General features: G+C 31.3%; 1 pseudogene; it reads left to right on the top strand.

The window, feature by feature from the left end:
* Window positions 1–14,488, top strand: part of LOC124081299 (zona pellucida-binding protein 1-like) — a 60,884-nt pseudogene extending 46,396 nt beyond the window's left edge.
* The last annotated feature ends 303 nt before the right edge of the window (window positions 14,489–14,791 follow it).

Raw genomic sequence — 14,791 nt, 5'->3', positions numbered from 1 at the left:
TTTTGTCCATAATTTTCTCCAGCTCCTTGAACATATGGGAGATAGTTGATTCAAAGATTTTATCTAGTAAATACACATTAAAGTTTTTTAGACACTCTGTGGGCTCTAATGTATGGGAGATATTACTAAGGAGATGGATGATTGAGGTCTTCCATAGTAAATTGTTGATTTTTAGAAAGAATTGTATAGAAAACAAACAATATCATGTATACATTTTTGGAGCACTCTATAATAACTAATGAGAGATATGGGTAGGAGTATAGGGAAATCAAGTTGTTATGATTGCTAATGGCTAAAATATTAGTAGCTTTGTTGGTCTGAAATATTTATGATTTAATCATATTCACACAGATGTTAAAGAATGGGGAAATTCACATTATTCAGCCTATTCTTTTATAGAATGTGAAAATCTTGAGAGTAAATAATATGTCTGTTTATCTGTTTATTAGTGATAGATCTAGGACTCAAAATAAGATTTCTTTCTATATATTTTGATGAATAGTTGAGAGAAACTAAAGGTTTTAGAGCTTTAATGAGGCAGTGAGATTGAGGCTATGATTCAGAAAGATTATTAATAGAAATCCTTTGTTTCCTATTTCTACTTTCAGTTTTAAGTCTTGGTAGTATAGTAGGAATTTTTTCAGTATTGAATTTGTTTACTTATATATTCCAAATACCTAGAACAATACTATCTGGCGCATAGTTGGCTCCTGGTAGTTATTTGATAAATAATGAGACATACGTGTATGAATATGTTTTTCATTTCAGTTATGATGGCCACTACCATAATCCAGTCTCACTCTCTTTCCAGTATTATTAGCAGAGTTCATCTTGCATTTATCACTTTATCGGAAAACATTAAGAATTGATTTGAGCTAGTGACACACATTATAATATATGGTCAGAGTTAAATATACGATTGAATGAATGCACACACACTTATGCATACATATGCTATACAAGTTGAAATAAATCTATCATTAAACTTTTATAAAATAAAAATAACCAAGCATTATCAAGAAATTTAATTAAGTTTATTATAGAAGAGAGGTTTTCTTGATTTACATAAAACAAATATTTGGCTTAGGTTCATTCTGAAGAGTTACGTAATATTAGAAAAAATTGCTTAAATTTTTAATGGAAGAGGAATATTAGACAAATGATCTTCAAAATCCAATTTAAATATTGTGATGCAGTACATTAGAACCTTGATAAAATATAATATATTTTCTCACTTTCATATCTAGATACTGAAAAAGGACCCAAGCCATGTACAGATCATAATTGTGAATCTTCTAAAAGACTATCTAAGGTATGTTATGTGACGCTGGAAAAGAAAAAAAAAAGTTGAATGAACATGCTCAGTGTTTAAGTAAGCATCTTAGCTATTTATAAAATTATCTGACCCCCACAGTTAGGAATTTCAACAATAAAAATAAAATTTCATTCAGTAATAAAAGTAATATAATTGATATTTTATAGAATATTTTCAAATTTAATATTTTGTAACTGATTATATAAAAAGAATGCTTTTCCATTTATTTGGCCTTCTTTGCCATTGCTAGTCAATACATAATTATTATTTATAATGTCACATCTACTAAGGAGACTTGGTAAGGAGGATCACAAGTTTGAGGTCAGTTGGGGCAACTAAGTGAGACTCTTGTCTCAAAATAAAATTTTAAAGGCTGGGAATGTAGCTCAGTGCTTGCCCAGCATGTGGTAGGCCCTCCTGGGTTCAATCCTCAGTACTGGGGGAAAAAAATGGACAAATCATTGTTGCAGTTGTCCCAAATTGTTTCAATTTCCAGTAGATATTTGCATACTAACCTTATATCATGCCACTTTCTAAATTCACTTGTTAGTTCCAGTGTTTTATAGATTAATTAGGATTTTTTTGGTAATACATCATGTAATCTACAATGGACACATTTTTACTACATTCTAATTTTTATGCTTTTTATTTCTTTGTCTGATCTTGTTTGAATGCTAGAATCTACAGAATAACCGTAAATAGATGTGGTGAGCATGGACATCTTTTTTCTTGTTTCTAGTCCTAGGGGAAAAGCATTTAATCTTTCCCCATCGAGTGTGATGTTCACTCTAGTTTTCATAAGTGCCTTTTATCAGAATGAGGAAATTCTTTTCTATTCCCATTTACTGGTGTATATTATAAACGGATATTAAATTTTATCAATATTTTTTTATGATTTTATTGAAAAATGCCCTCCACATCTGCATTATATTTATCAGTATTTTATTCTAGTTTTGTCCTAATATTCCATTATGGTTTTAATTTGCATTTCTCTAATGGTTTATTATGTTAATCCTCTTTTCATGTTTATTTGCCACCTACAAAATCTTAGGTAAAATGTCTGTTAAATATTTTTGCTCATCTTTTCATTGTATTGTTTTTCAAAATTGATGATTTAGAGGGTTCTTCATATCTTCTTGGTAATGGTCCTCTTTGAAATTTTTTATTTGTAATTTTTTTTTACATTGTAAGCTGTGTAATCCTCATATTCACATGAATTCTTACCAAGAAGTTTTTAATTTTTATGAGATCAGTTTTTATTATTGTTTGCCTATATTGAACCAACCTTGTATCCCTGAAATGAAACCTACTTGATCATCTTATTCATAGGTTTTTAAAATGCAGTTTTCTAATATCTTGTTGAGGATTTTTGCATGTATGTTTATCAGGGGCATTGGTGTTTGGTTTCCTAGATGTGTCCTAGATGTGTCTTTGTCTGATTTGGGTAGCAGGGTTATACTAGCTTCTTAGAATTAATTTCAGGGGAAATTTCAATTTTATGGAATAATTTGAGGGAGACTGGTGTGTTAGTTCTTCTTTAATGTCTGATAGAACTCAGTTAAGAATCCATCTGGTCCTGGGCTTTTTGTTGTTGGTAGGCTTTTAATTGCTGTTTCAATTTCATTTCTGGATATTGGTTTGTTTAGGTTTTCTGAATCTTTTTGGTTCAATTGGGGTAGATCATTTGTGTCCAGAAATTTGTCATTGTTTTTAAAAATAAACAGAATTAGAGATAAGAAATGAGTTGTTACCACAGACACTTCTGAAATACAGAAGATCAGGAGAAACCATTTTGAAAATTTATATTCCTATAAACTATTTCCTTTCTAGTTGTATACTAAGTCTTAATAACAGGTAGTTACTCATTCCACTGTATATGTGTTTTGTCAACACTGTTGTAGTTAGCTATTTCAGGGTCAATACTTCTCTATAATACATTTTGAAAATGGTTGTATTTCCCTGAAAGAGATTTTCTGGGATTTCAGTAGGAATTACATTAAACCTATTTTGGCTTATTGCATATGCATATTGATTTTTTTCATCCTACAAACATGATATGACTCTTATGTCTTCTAATACATCTTGTATTAGCATTTTGCATTTTCAGCATACAGATCATGAACATGTTTTAGGAAGTTTGTAGTATGTATTTCCATTTGTGTGATACTGTCTTTGGGTTTGTCATGTGTTGCCTTTATAATGCTGAAATAAGTTCCTTCTATCCCTAGTTTCTCCAGTGTTTTTTTTTTTTAAACATGAATGGTTGCTGTATTTTATCAAAGGCCTTTCCTGCATCTGTTGAGATGATCATATGATTCTTGTTCTTATTTCTGTTTAAGTGATTAATTGCATTGTAGATTTGGGTCTTTTCTCTCTTTCTTTGGTTAGTTTGGCTAAGGATTTATCAATATTACTTGTCTTTTGGAAGAACCAACTTTTTGTTGTGTTGATCTCGTGTTGTTTAAATTCTCAATTTCATTAGTTTTAACTCCGATTTTTATTATTTCCTGGTCTTCCATTGATTTTGGAATTTGTTTGTTCTTCTTTTCTAAGACTTTGAGGTGCAAGATGTTTAATTTTTGGAATCTTATTTTCTTTTAGTGTAGGCACTCAATGCAATCAGTTTTCCTCTTAGTATTTCTTTCACACAGTCCCAGGAATTTTGATATGCTGTATCTCTGTCTTCATTTGTTTCTAAGAATTTCTTGATTTCTTCCCTTATTTTTTCTTTGATTCATTCTTAATTTAAAATATTGTTTAATCCCCATGAATTTGTGTGATTTCTGTTATTTTTCTTGGTGTTGTAGTTTCTTTCCAATGTGATACATGGAATTATATAAGTTTTCTTTTTTGTATTTGCTAAGACTTAACATTGTAACCTAGAATATGGTTTGTTTTAAAGATGCTTCAATAAGCTGCTGAGAACAGAATAAATTCAGCTGTTTTGGGGTGGAATATTTTATAGATATCTCTTTGGTTCATTTGATTTATAGTATTACTTAAGTTGGATTCATTTTTATTGATTTTTATGTCTTGGTGATCTGCCTGTTGGTGATGTTTGTTGTAATTTCCCACTATTATTGTATTGTGGTCTATCTAGGATTTAATGTCAAGAAGTATTTTTTAATGTAATTAGGTGCATTGACATTTGTTGCATATACCTTGTCATTATTTCTTCTCTTTGTATTCCCTTTACCAGAATAAAATGGCCCTCTTTGTCTTAGCTTTTATGACATCTTATTATGATTAATTTTTGCTTAGATTCAGCTTTTTCAGATAGGAGAATGGATATTCTGGCTTGTTTTGAGATTCTGTTAGTGTGGCTTTTCCCCACCCCCATCCTTATATATTCAGCCTGTGAGTGTCCCTACCTATGAGATCTTGCAAAGAGCATATGATTGGATCTATTCTTTTTAAATCAACTATGGGTTTTTAAAGAAATATATATTTTTGGTTATTCTTTTTAGATACACATGACAGTAGAATGTATTTTGATATATTATACATACATAGAATATAATTTATTCTAATTAGGATCTCATTCTTGTAGTTGTACATGATGTGGAGTTTCCCTGATCATGTATTTATATATGAACATAGGAAAATTATGTCTGATTCATTCTATTGTCTTTTGTATTCCCATCTCCTTCCCTTCCTTTCATTTCCCTTTATCTAATCCAATGAACTTTTGTTTTTCCTTCCTCCTCACCCTCTTATTGCATTAGTGTCTACCTATCAGAGAGAACATTCCGCCTTTGTTTTTTTGAGATTTGGCTTATTTCACTTAGCAGGATAGTCTCAAGGTCCATCCATTTACCATCAAATGCCATAATTTCATTCTTCTTTAAGGCTGAGTAATATTCCAATGCTGATCCATTATATTAATCTCTGTCTTTTGGTCGATAGGGGGATTGTGGTTGAACTCAGAGGCACTCGACAACTGAGCCATATCCCTAGCCCTATTTTGTACGTTTTAAATTTAGAAACAGGGTCTCACTTAATTGCTCATCATCTCACTTTTGCTGAGTCTGGCTTTGAACTTGCAATCCTCCTGCCTCAGCCTCCTAAGCCACTAGGATTACAGGTGTGCATCACTGTACCTGCCTAATCTCTGTCTTTTAACTGGGAAATTGATACCATTCATATTCAGTATTATTATGGATGGTGTTTGAGAATTACAGGCTAGCTGCTCTAATTTCACTGTTCAAGCATGAAAATGAGTGACATTAGCACTGTGTGGGCAAGGAACCTGGGAGATTTACTCCAGAAATCCCCAGCAACAAATTTTGTATTTAAAAAGTTCAATTTCATCAGCTTGTGAATGGGCCACTTTCTTCTTTGCATAAGTTTATGCACTGCTGGTCTCAGTCTTTGTTTGCTTATCTGTTGTTCACTTGATTTGTAAATATTTTGATACCAGGTTTTGAGACAATTGCTGTGTAAAATAGGAAGAAACAATTGTAATGGTGCTCTGTGTGAAAAGAACTTGCCGAGTGCCTTCACCAAAGCTGCAGAGCCTGCAGTTGAATTATTCTCACTGGTGAATAACAACAATTTTGCCCTGCAAAGATGTTATGGTAGTTGTCTATGATTATAGTTAAGTGATTCTGCAAACATATCATTGAATTCTAGAATGAATTATGACTCTACTTGGGTTTAATGAAATTTCTGATATTGCTGAAATTTGCATATGTACATGTTTTTCTTTTTCATAGCAAGATCTGCTGGTGACAGGAAATGATTGTCTGGATTTATTATGGTTTATAAATTAATTAGTGGTATATTTAATTCTGTACATAAATTTATAGCAAGTACATACTTGTCAGATCAAAATACAAAAACAGACTTTCAAGTCTTGATGATTCCTTGTAGACACTGGGTCTTTTGAGGCCATTACTCTTGCCTACTACTGCTTAATCACATTAGTAGCTCTGTTCCCCTCTCACCCTCCTCACTGTTGAGGTTATAGTATTTCACTCCTTCCTGATAAGGTCTGGCCTGTGGCACTAACACTTATCCAATTCCTTCATCTTACAGAAGGAGAAACTGAGGATTAGAAGGCATTTTTGAATAGTGTTTGTTAACTATTATGACTTGGTACGGAATTTTTAAGTACCTTATTTTAAATCATTCATTTTAGAGGAAGTCAGATCCTTATGACAAAGGAGATAAGACAGATAACATTCAAATGAGGAACTACTTAATAGTTTCTGAATTTTGCTAGGTAGCAGTCTGCACCGTGCATTAGACCTTTTATTATCTCTGGGACATAACCAGATCTGAATACCTTAAAGTCTTATAACCTAAGCAATCGAGAACATTAATTTATTAAAGACCTGAAAAATTCTTAGGGGGAAAAAAGATTTTCTTCCATGTTAGTTCCAAGTAAAGCTTTTGTATTTAGTTCTGTGAGCCATAGACCAGTCAGTGTTTGTGTATGCTGTAAAGAAGGGTTGAGGTTAATTTTTCTCCTGTGAATTTCGGATTCCTTTAGTACCATTAGTTGAAAAATTGTTCTTTTCTCATTGACTTAACCTTCACAACTTTGTCACAATAAACTGAGCATATGTAATATTTCTGGACTGTCTTCTGTTTCTTGACCAATATATCATCTTTGCTCTAGTACTAAACTTTGGATTACTATAGTATTAAACCAAGTTAATCTTTAGCTTGAGGTCCTCCTAGAGGTGCTGGCACAGGAGCTTCATCACTGGTTGCTATGGATTTCTCACCACCCGGTTCTTGTACATCAACCCAGGGGCCTGAGACTGCATGCTCAGAGGGTGCTGGGGTGCTGTATTGCGTCTGCTGGCTCCTTCTGTTGGGTGCAGGAGCACAGGATGCTGGACTCAGGGCCATCTCTCTGACTGCTATAGAATGCTATGCACTTGTTTTCCTCTATAGTGTTTTCTTTAAAGGAACATAGAGCCTGGTGGCTGTTTGCTAAGCTTGGAACTTGTGATTGTGACCTCTCTGTAGGTGGCCTGTGGTACAGAAGCATCACCTCCTGCCCTGCAGCCAAGGAAGGTTGTTAAGGTACTATTACTGTGACTCTCTTGGTCAGCTGTTCTTTCACTACTTCCTTAATGGACTGTGGAGGGATTGGACGTTCCTGCTTACGTCTCCTCTGCCATCTTCAGGCTCCACTTGCTGGCTTCCTTTCTTTCATTTTTCATTATTATTATTTTTGTACTGGGGATTGAACCCTGGGGTGCTTAACCACTGAGCCTTTCATTTTATTTTTTTATTTAGAGACAAGCTCTCAATAAATCATACTTATTGCTCCATGTGGGCTGATTTTTACCATTCTATTACATATCATTTACTGTGGTTTTCTGTTCTTTGTGTTAACTATTTTTGTTTGTATGGATCTAAAATAAAATTTTCCCTTATTTTTCTGTGCTTTACAGGTTTTTTTTTTTCTTTTTTACTCTTTAAGTGGTTTGGCTTTGTTTTAACAAATATACTTGACAGTAGTACTGTTAGTTTATTTTATCCTCCTAAAAAATGCAAGGAATTTAAATGCCTTTTTAAACTCGTGATCTGATTTCTTCTTTAATTGTTGTTTTCCAGTATTTTAGTTTTATTTTATTGATTTTTTCTATTTGATATCAAAGTTATTTCAGTAGGTCATTGACTTCTTATATTAAACCACAATTTTATGTGTTTATTTGCTTTTCTTTCCTTCTTGCATTCAGGTCCTTTGTTTTCTAGTCATTATCTTTTAGAATTTATCATGCTTCCTATTTCTGCAGAAAAATTGCTCTCCTCAGTTCAAGAAGAATTTCAGCCAGAGTCCTTTTTAAATTGCCTTTTCACCATTTGCCTTTCTGGAATTTCTAATCATGTTATTTTGAATTGTCTATTGATTTCTCCATCTCTCTTATACTTTTCTATGGTTTTTTTCCTAGTTATGTTTTGCATTCTGAAAAAAATTTTCACATACTTCTTGCATTTTATTATTTTAGCTCATTTGGACCTACTTTTGTTTAGTCTGTCCATTGAATTTTTTGAAGAATTTTCTTCAGGTAAATTTATTATTTTCGAATTTTTATTTTTTATTCATTATTAAGATCATTTTGATGCATTATAATTGTATATATAGTGCCATTTGTTGTTACGTATTCATTATTCATGTATATAACATAATTTGTTCAGTTTTATTTCCTAGTACTTCCCTTTTCTTTTCACTTTGCCCTATGATGAAAGTAAAAGGGAGATCATTAGAGCTGGAATTACAAGTATGTACCACTGTACCCAGTTAGTCCATTGGATTTTTAATTTCATTCCATTCACTATTTGTAGTTCAGGCAGGTTTTTTTTTTTTTTTTTTTTTTTTTTTTGTTGTTGTTGTTGTTCATATATATTTTTTTCTCTTTTATGGTATAATTTTACTTTTTCATGTTTTTATTCCATTTTTATGTCTATATTTAAAACATGCTTTACATCATTTTTATAAAACTTATATTTCATTATCTTGTATTAATCTGGCTGTTTGTTGTCTCTGATTATTTCTTCATTTTATCATGTTCTTCATAATTCATTTGGATGAAGTCATGAGTATTAGACTTTTATTGCTAGATAGCTGGTTTGGTCTAGGCATGTGTATATTTCTGTACAGTTTCATCAAGTGTCCATGTTCCTATTTCCCTAGTGCTCCAGGGTTGTTCTCAAGCAAAGGCAATTTTTATGTAAATTTTTTGGCCTAGAATTTCTGTTAGAAAAACTTCAAATCTACTTGAAAGCAGACAATTATGTAGGAATTTACAGAGGTGTTTTTGGTTCCCTTATCCCTCTATTTTTCACCTTTCCCCCACCTCCTCCTTCACCATCCTACACCCCAGCTGACACTGAGAAGCTTTCCTTTCCCCCCCCCCAATTTTGTAACTGAAAAAATTTCCATGTCCACTGTTTTACTTAGAGTCTTACTCTTCTTTTTACAGGCTTAAGGCTTTTCTCCGTTTTTCTTTAGGCTGATAAAATTGTAACACCTTGGAATACTGAGATTCACATCAAATGAATTAGGGACACAGCTACTAATTAGGTTTGTAGTTTTCTTCTCATTTATAGCTCTTAAGTCTTTTTCTTCCTCTTTATCTTGCTTTCTACTTCTTTTTACCTACCTCCCTCCATTTCTTTTTCCCTTCCTTCCTTCTTATCTTCTATCTTTCCTCTTTCTATTTCTTTGTAGAAATATGTCTACACAAGATTGTTCTGTTGTGTTCAAATAGGTCATTTTTAGCACAAAGATTTCTCAAAATACATGGTATACCACCTAGTTAGAAATGGAAGTACCCTCCTGTATTTTAAAATATTTTTCTCCATGTTCACTCCTTATCTATTTTGATGAGCAATATATTACTAAAAAATGTTAATACATCAGCTTAGATATCTAATCATTACAAAATATAAATAATAAATTTTCTTTAATTTTTATTCTTAAGTGCCTTTTTTTAAAAAATGCAAGTTTCAGTTCATGTGCAACAACCACCACTTCAGTGGCATCCATTGGTAAAGATTGGATTCTGTTTTTTGCTTCAGGATTTTTTAGTCCCCACATTACAATGTGGAAGTTTTCTTTCCTCAAATCCTGTAGTACTTATTATACTTGATAGGAGTGGATTTAAACTTTCATAAAATTAAAGTTGTTTTATAACCCTTTATTTTCTTCATCAAATCTTTGGTTCGGCTTTTAAACTTACCTCTGTCTCATAGATCTCTGCCTGATCCACTCATAATTGAGCACATTATCCCTGTTCTGATGTTTCTAACATGAAAGAGACAATTTTGAGTTTTTATAATTGTTTTCTGCAGTTCTCCATTGAGACATTTTATATCTGGACATATTACCTCTCATTCATTTCCTGAGAATCAAGGTCATTTATTTTATTTTATGAAAATTTACATGTCTTTTTTATTCTTACAAGACACCTTTAAGCTTCCTCTTCTTTTTACTTTTTAGTATTAATTCTAATCACACTTGGAGATATATAATCATTTTTCCCCAGGAATTCCCAAATACAGGAATTACGCAAAGGTGTCTAAAGGACTCCTATATAGGTTTAATATTTGTAAATCTTGTGTATATTAGTTCTCACTCAGTGGAATTATAACTCAAGTTAGACTCTGATCTTGTATAATGTATAATTTGTTCCCTACCCAGAACTAGGTAGTTGTCTTCTAAGTTGGTTTGACAAAACTAGAGTAAATACTGAAACCTTTCTAGTTAATTTTATTTACTGTCTATACTTGGCATGGCCAGTGGAAGATTATGGTATTTAATATTAGTTGTTCAACTTCTCCATACAAAAGCACATGTTTTAACTACTGCTCACTTTTGAAATAGCAGCAGTTGCTTTTTCAGTCCTGTGATCATTGACCAGTTGTTGTAGAACATATTCTTTTTATATATGTTTCTATAAAGTTTCTTGAGGGTACAAGAGGAATAGAGTGGACTAGCAAATCTCTTGTTTATTTAGTCATATTCATTATCACTTAAACAAGATTACTAGTTTATTGAGATTGTTTTTATAATTATGTTCTTAAATCATCCAGATTAGTTTAGTAAGTTTACTTTTGCATTTGGAATCCTTATCCAACTCATAGACTTCTTCAGCTGTACTGCTTGCTACCTTAACCCTATGTCCTAATAATTTCAGGTCCTAATTATTAACCCTACTCAATATAAAAATGTTAAGTTAGTGATTTACAAAATTTATGACCTTCTTTTCATTTATATTGGGAGATCTATCCTCCTCTTCCTTTTAGAGGGAAAATAAGGAACAATACTCTTATATTTTTATCTACCAGATTTTCTCAATTCTAAGATCATTGCTTTATTTTGCTTTTGGTACTGGGACTTGAATCTAGGAGTGCTTTATCACTGAACTACATCCCTAGACCTTCCTATTTTAAAATTTTTGGTAGGTCCTTTTTAAGTTTCTGAGGGTCTTGCTAAGTTGCAGAGGCTGGCCTTGAACTTGTGATCTTTCTGCCTCAGCCTCCTGAGTTGCTGTTATACTGGAATTTCAGACTTTCACTACCACACCTAGCTGTTCATTGATGTTTCTTTTTTCTTTATTTTTTTTTTCTTTTTTGTATAGGATTTTAGGAAGCTGAATGATTTATGAATGTGTCTCTATGAAACTTACAAATTGTATTTTCACATTTAAATATAATTAGTTAAATAAGCATTCACATCTATTCTTAAGTATGTATTTAAAGAAAATTTGTGTTTGATCAAGTAAAAATCAATGGATTTCCCCCATATTATCAGAATAACAAAAATAACATTTAAACAGTGAAAAGCTATGAAGTAATAGAAAAGACTTGTATATTTACAATTAGTTTAGTATGTTGAAAATCTATTTGTTATTATAGAAGTTTTCATGGAAGTATGTACTTTACAAAATATTTAAAGAACTCAGAAAAGTTGAAGTGTACCACTAGTGGTTATAGATGAACCTGTTCTCTGTGCTTCTGACTGGACTGTGGGTGAAAGTTAGTGTGGCAGAATGGAGGAGAACTAACTATAGAGGGTTTGAATCATAACCATGCTTCATGTTTTTTTTGTACAGATCTTATCACTCATAGAAAAGTATAATCTTGTTTTTGATTTATGAGTTAAGCTAGAATATATTACAAACATAAAGGTAATTATAGAACAGAATGATCTCCTAAGTATTTTATAAACTTATTTTTTAGATGCAGACCTAAAGATTGTAATAGGTGTTGTATTTTCTCTTGTTTTTAAACCTAATTTTCTTTTTGAAAAGAGTGAAGGGGGTGCCAGAGAATATGCTTCTTAATGATTCTTAAAATATATTCCTTTATGTTTAATTTCATAGAATACATTCAATTTCAAGCCACTATCTTGATTTTTCTCTGATGTTTTCTATGTGCTACTAAAAATTCAAAGAGAACAAAATGTTTGATTATATATTCAGATGGTCTCTTTGTGTTATTTAAGAAAGTACCTTTGGAAATATTGGAGGCATATAGGTGACATCTTTTTAGTTTTACATGTGTTATTATTGTATTCATATCCTATGAGTGCAAGATAAAATAAACACCCGAGGCTGTTTTATCCTGCCTCTGTCTTCTCTGTTCTAAAATTACATTTATTTTTGACTAATATTTTTTCATATTTTATTTTTATTTTAGGCTAAAAATATCATAGAGGGATTTTTCAATCAACAAGTAGAAGTTCTAGGCAGACGTTCAGATCCATTGCCTGAAATATACTACATTGAAGGTACTCTCCAAATGGTTTGGATCAATCGCTGCTTTCCAGGGTATGGAATGAATACCCTGAAGCATCCAAAATGTCCTGAATGCTGTGGTATATAATGAACTATGATTTCATGTTGTATATTGATAAAAATTCACTTATTTCATTATGCCTAAGTGAATGTCTATCAGTTTTTTTAATTGTCAGCTGTATATTTTTTTAAATTATTCAAGGTAGTATGTTTGAGGAGGCTGTGTGAATCTAAGATGTAAAGGAAAAAAGCGGCTTAATTTTGACCTTGGTATTACTATGACAGCAAAGGTTCAATGGCTTTAGGCAGTTATCTGGAAAGAAACAAAGATAATAGTTATAAGTTACTTTAGAGTTATTTACCCTAGATATAACCAAATAATATATCTTAGAAACTGTTATCAGTGAGTTTAATTTTGTGTAGTCTAGAGTAGGTAGGGAATTTTGTGGGTTTTTTTTTTTCCTTTTAGAAATAAGTATTTGAATTATTTTATTATAATTTTTTTCTGACTTTCGATACTAGCACTAAAGGTTCTTAGTCACTCTCTGACATTCACCTGTCTTCATCTTTATTATAGAGGAATTCTACAAAAGTGGTTGCCTTTGTATTAAAAGAATTTGCATTTTTGTTATCAAGAATTGAATGGGTCAGTTAATTTCTAGTCTTAAAATCTTCCTATTATTAATATTGCTAAGTCAGTACCTTTTTTTTTCATCTTTTTAAATTTGTTCTCCTGTTTATCCAAGTTAGATTAAAAATCTTTTCATATAATGGAGCACCAAGTGTTCTTTTTACTTTTGTTTGGTTAGATTTTGCTTTATTACTTTTTTCTTCTATTGTTTTTGTTTAACTATATGGAATTTGACAAAATGTATTAAAATTGTTTTAGAAAATACAATACAAATTTAATAAATAAATTACTTCCAGATGGAAACTTTGTAACTATTTTGACAACAGTGGTATTGTGTATCAGTGTAGCACAGATAAGGATAAAGAAAAGGCTAGAAATAACAAGGAATCAAATTGGAACATAGTAGTTTAGCTCTCTATTTATATGCATTTCTATTTGTTTTCAGTAAAGACTTTAATGCTAAATTAAAATTATTAAAATATTTATATCTCATGAGGAATTTTGATTTTTTAAAATTTTATTTTATTTCTACATTATTTTGTTGGCACATTACAGCTTTACATAATGGTGTGACTTGTTGTTATGTATTGATACATACACACAGTATAATAATATAGTTTGGCCAGTATCACTCCTGAGCACTTCCTCACTTCCTCTTCTCCTCCCTTACCCCCTTTCCTCTATTATACTATCATGTATAACTAAAATTTAAAAATCTATACAATATTAAGAAATTATTAAAACATATGGAAAAAAGATAATCCCAGAGAATGGTGAAAAAAAATCATAATGGATTTGACTCCCCCAAAATTAGTACCCATAACATATTAAGAATATTTTTAAAAACACAAAACCAAAATAAAGGGCAAACGATTTGAATAAGTACTTTACAAAAGACTAATTCCAAATGACCAAAGGATATCTGAAAATAAGAATTTATGTTTAACTTTATTTTAAGCAGGTACAATGGAAGAGGGCAAATAAGGGTGAAAAATGGATCATGCTAGGAGTTCAAATGGGGAAAAACCACTCTGGAGAGTAACTAGGTTGAGGTTAGTGCTTCATTAATTAGATTGCCAAGAAAAGCTTCTCTCAAAAATTAAAGGAGCAGGAGATTATGCTGTATTTCTATTTTGTGTCCTATATGTGTGTGGTGTGTGTTTGTGTGTGTGTGTGTGTGTGTATCTGTGTGTATGTGTTTATACATTTTCATTTAAACTTACCTCAATTAAAATACTATATTTATAGAGGTCTTATATTTTACTTAGCTTTATATTTAGGTACCTGATATTCTCAAACTTTCTATTTTTAAATTAAGAAAAATTGCAAAAGTTGTAAAGAGAATTCCTATATACCCTTCATTACACATATCTTGATTTTAACACCTTAATAATAATATTATTATTATTATTATTATTACTATTAGGGTATTAACATTAATATAGTACAACTGATTAGACTATAGAAATTATTCATATTTTGCCAGTATTCCTAATAATGTCCTTTGAGGACCAAGATTCAATATAAGATATGATATTTACATTGCTTGCATCTCTATAATCAATTGGAGTTTCTGCTTTTGAT

The sequence above is a fragment of the Marmota monax genome, unplaced genomic scaffold (assembly GCF_021218885.2).
Source record: "Marmota monax isolate L192 unplaced genomic scaffold, Marmota_monax_Labrador192_F-V1.1 WCK01_AAM20220418_F8-fsc01255, whole genome shotgun sequence".
NCBI classification, from domain to species: domain Eukaryota; kingdom Metazoa; phylum Chordata; class Mammalia; order Rodentia; family Sciuridae; genus Marmota; species Marmota monax.
The sequence above is the reverse complement of the archived record's forward strand: the minus strand, read 5'-3'. Positions and strand labels throughout refer to the sequence as shown.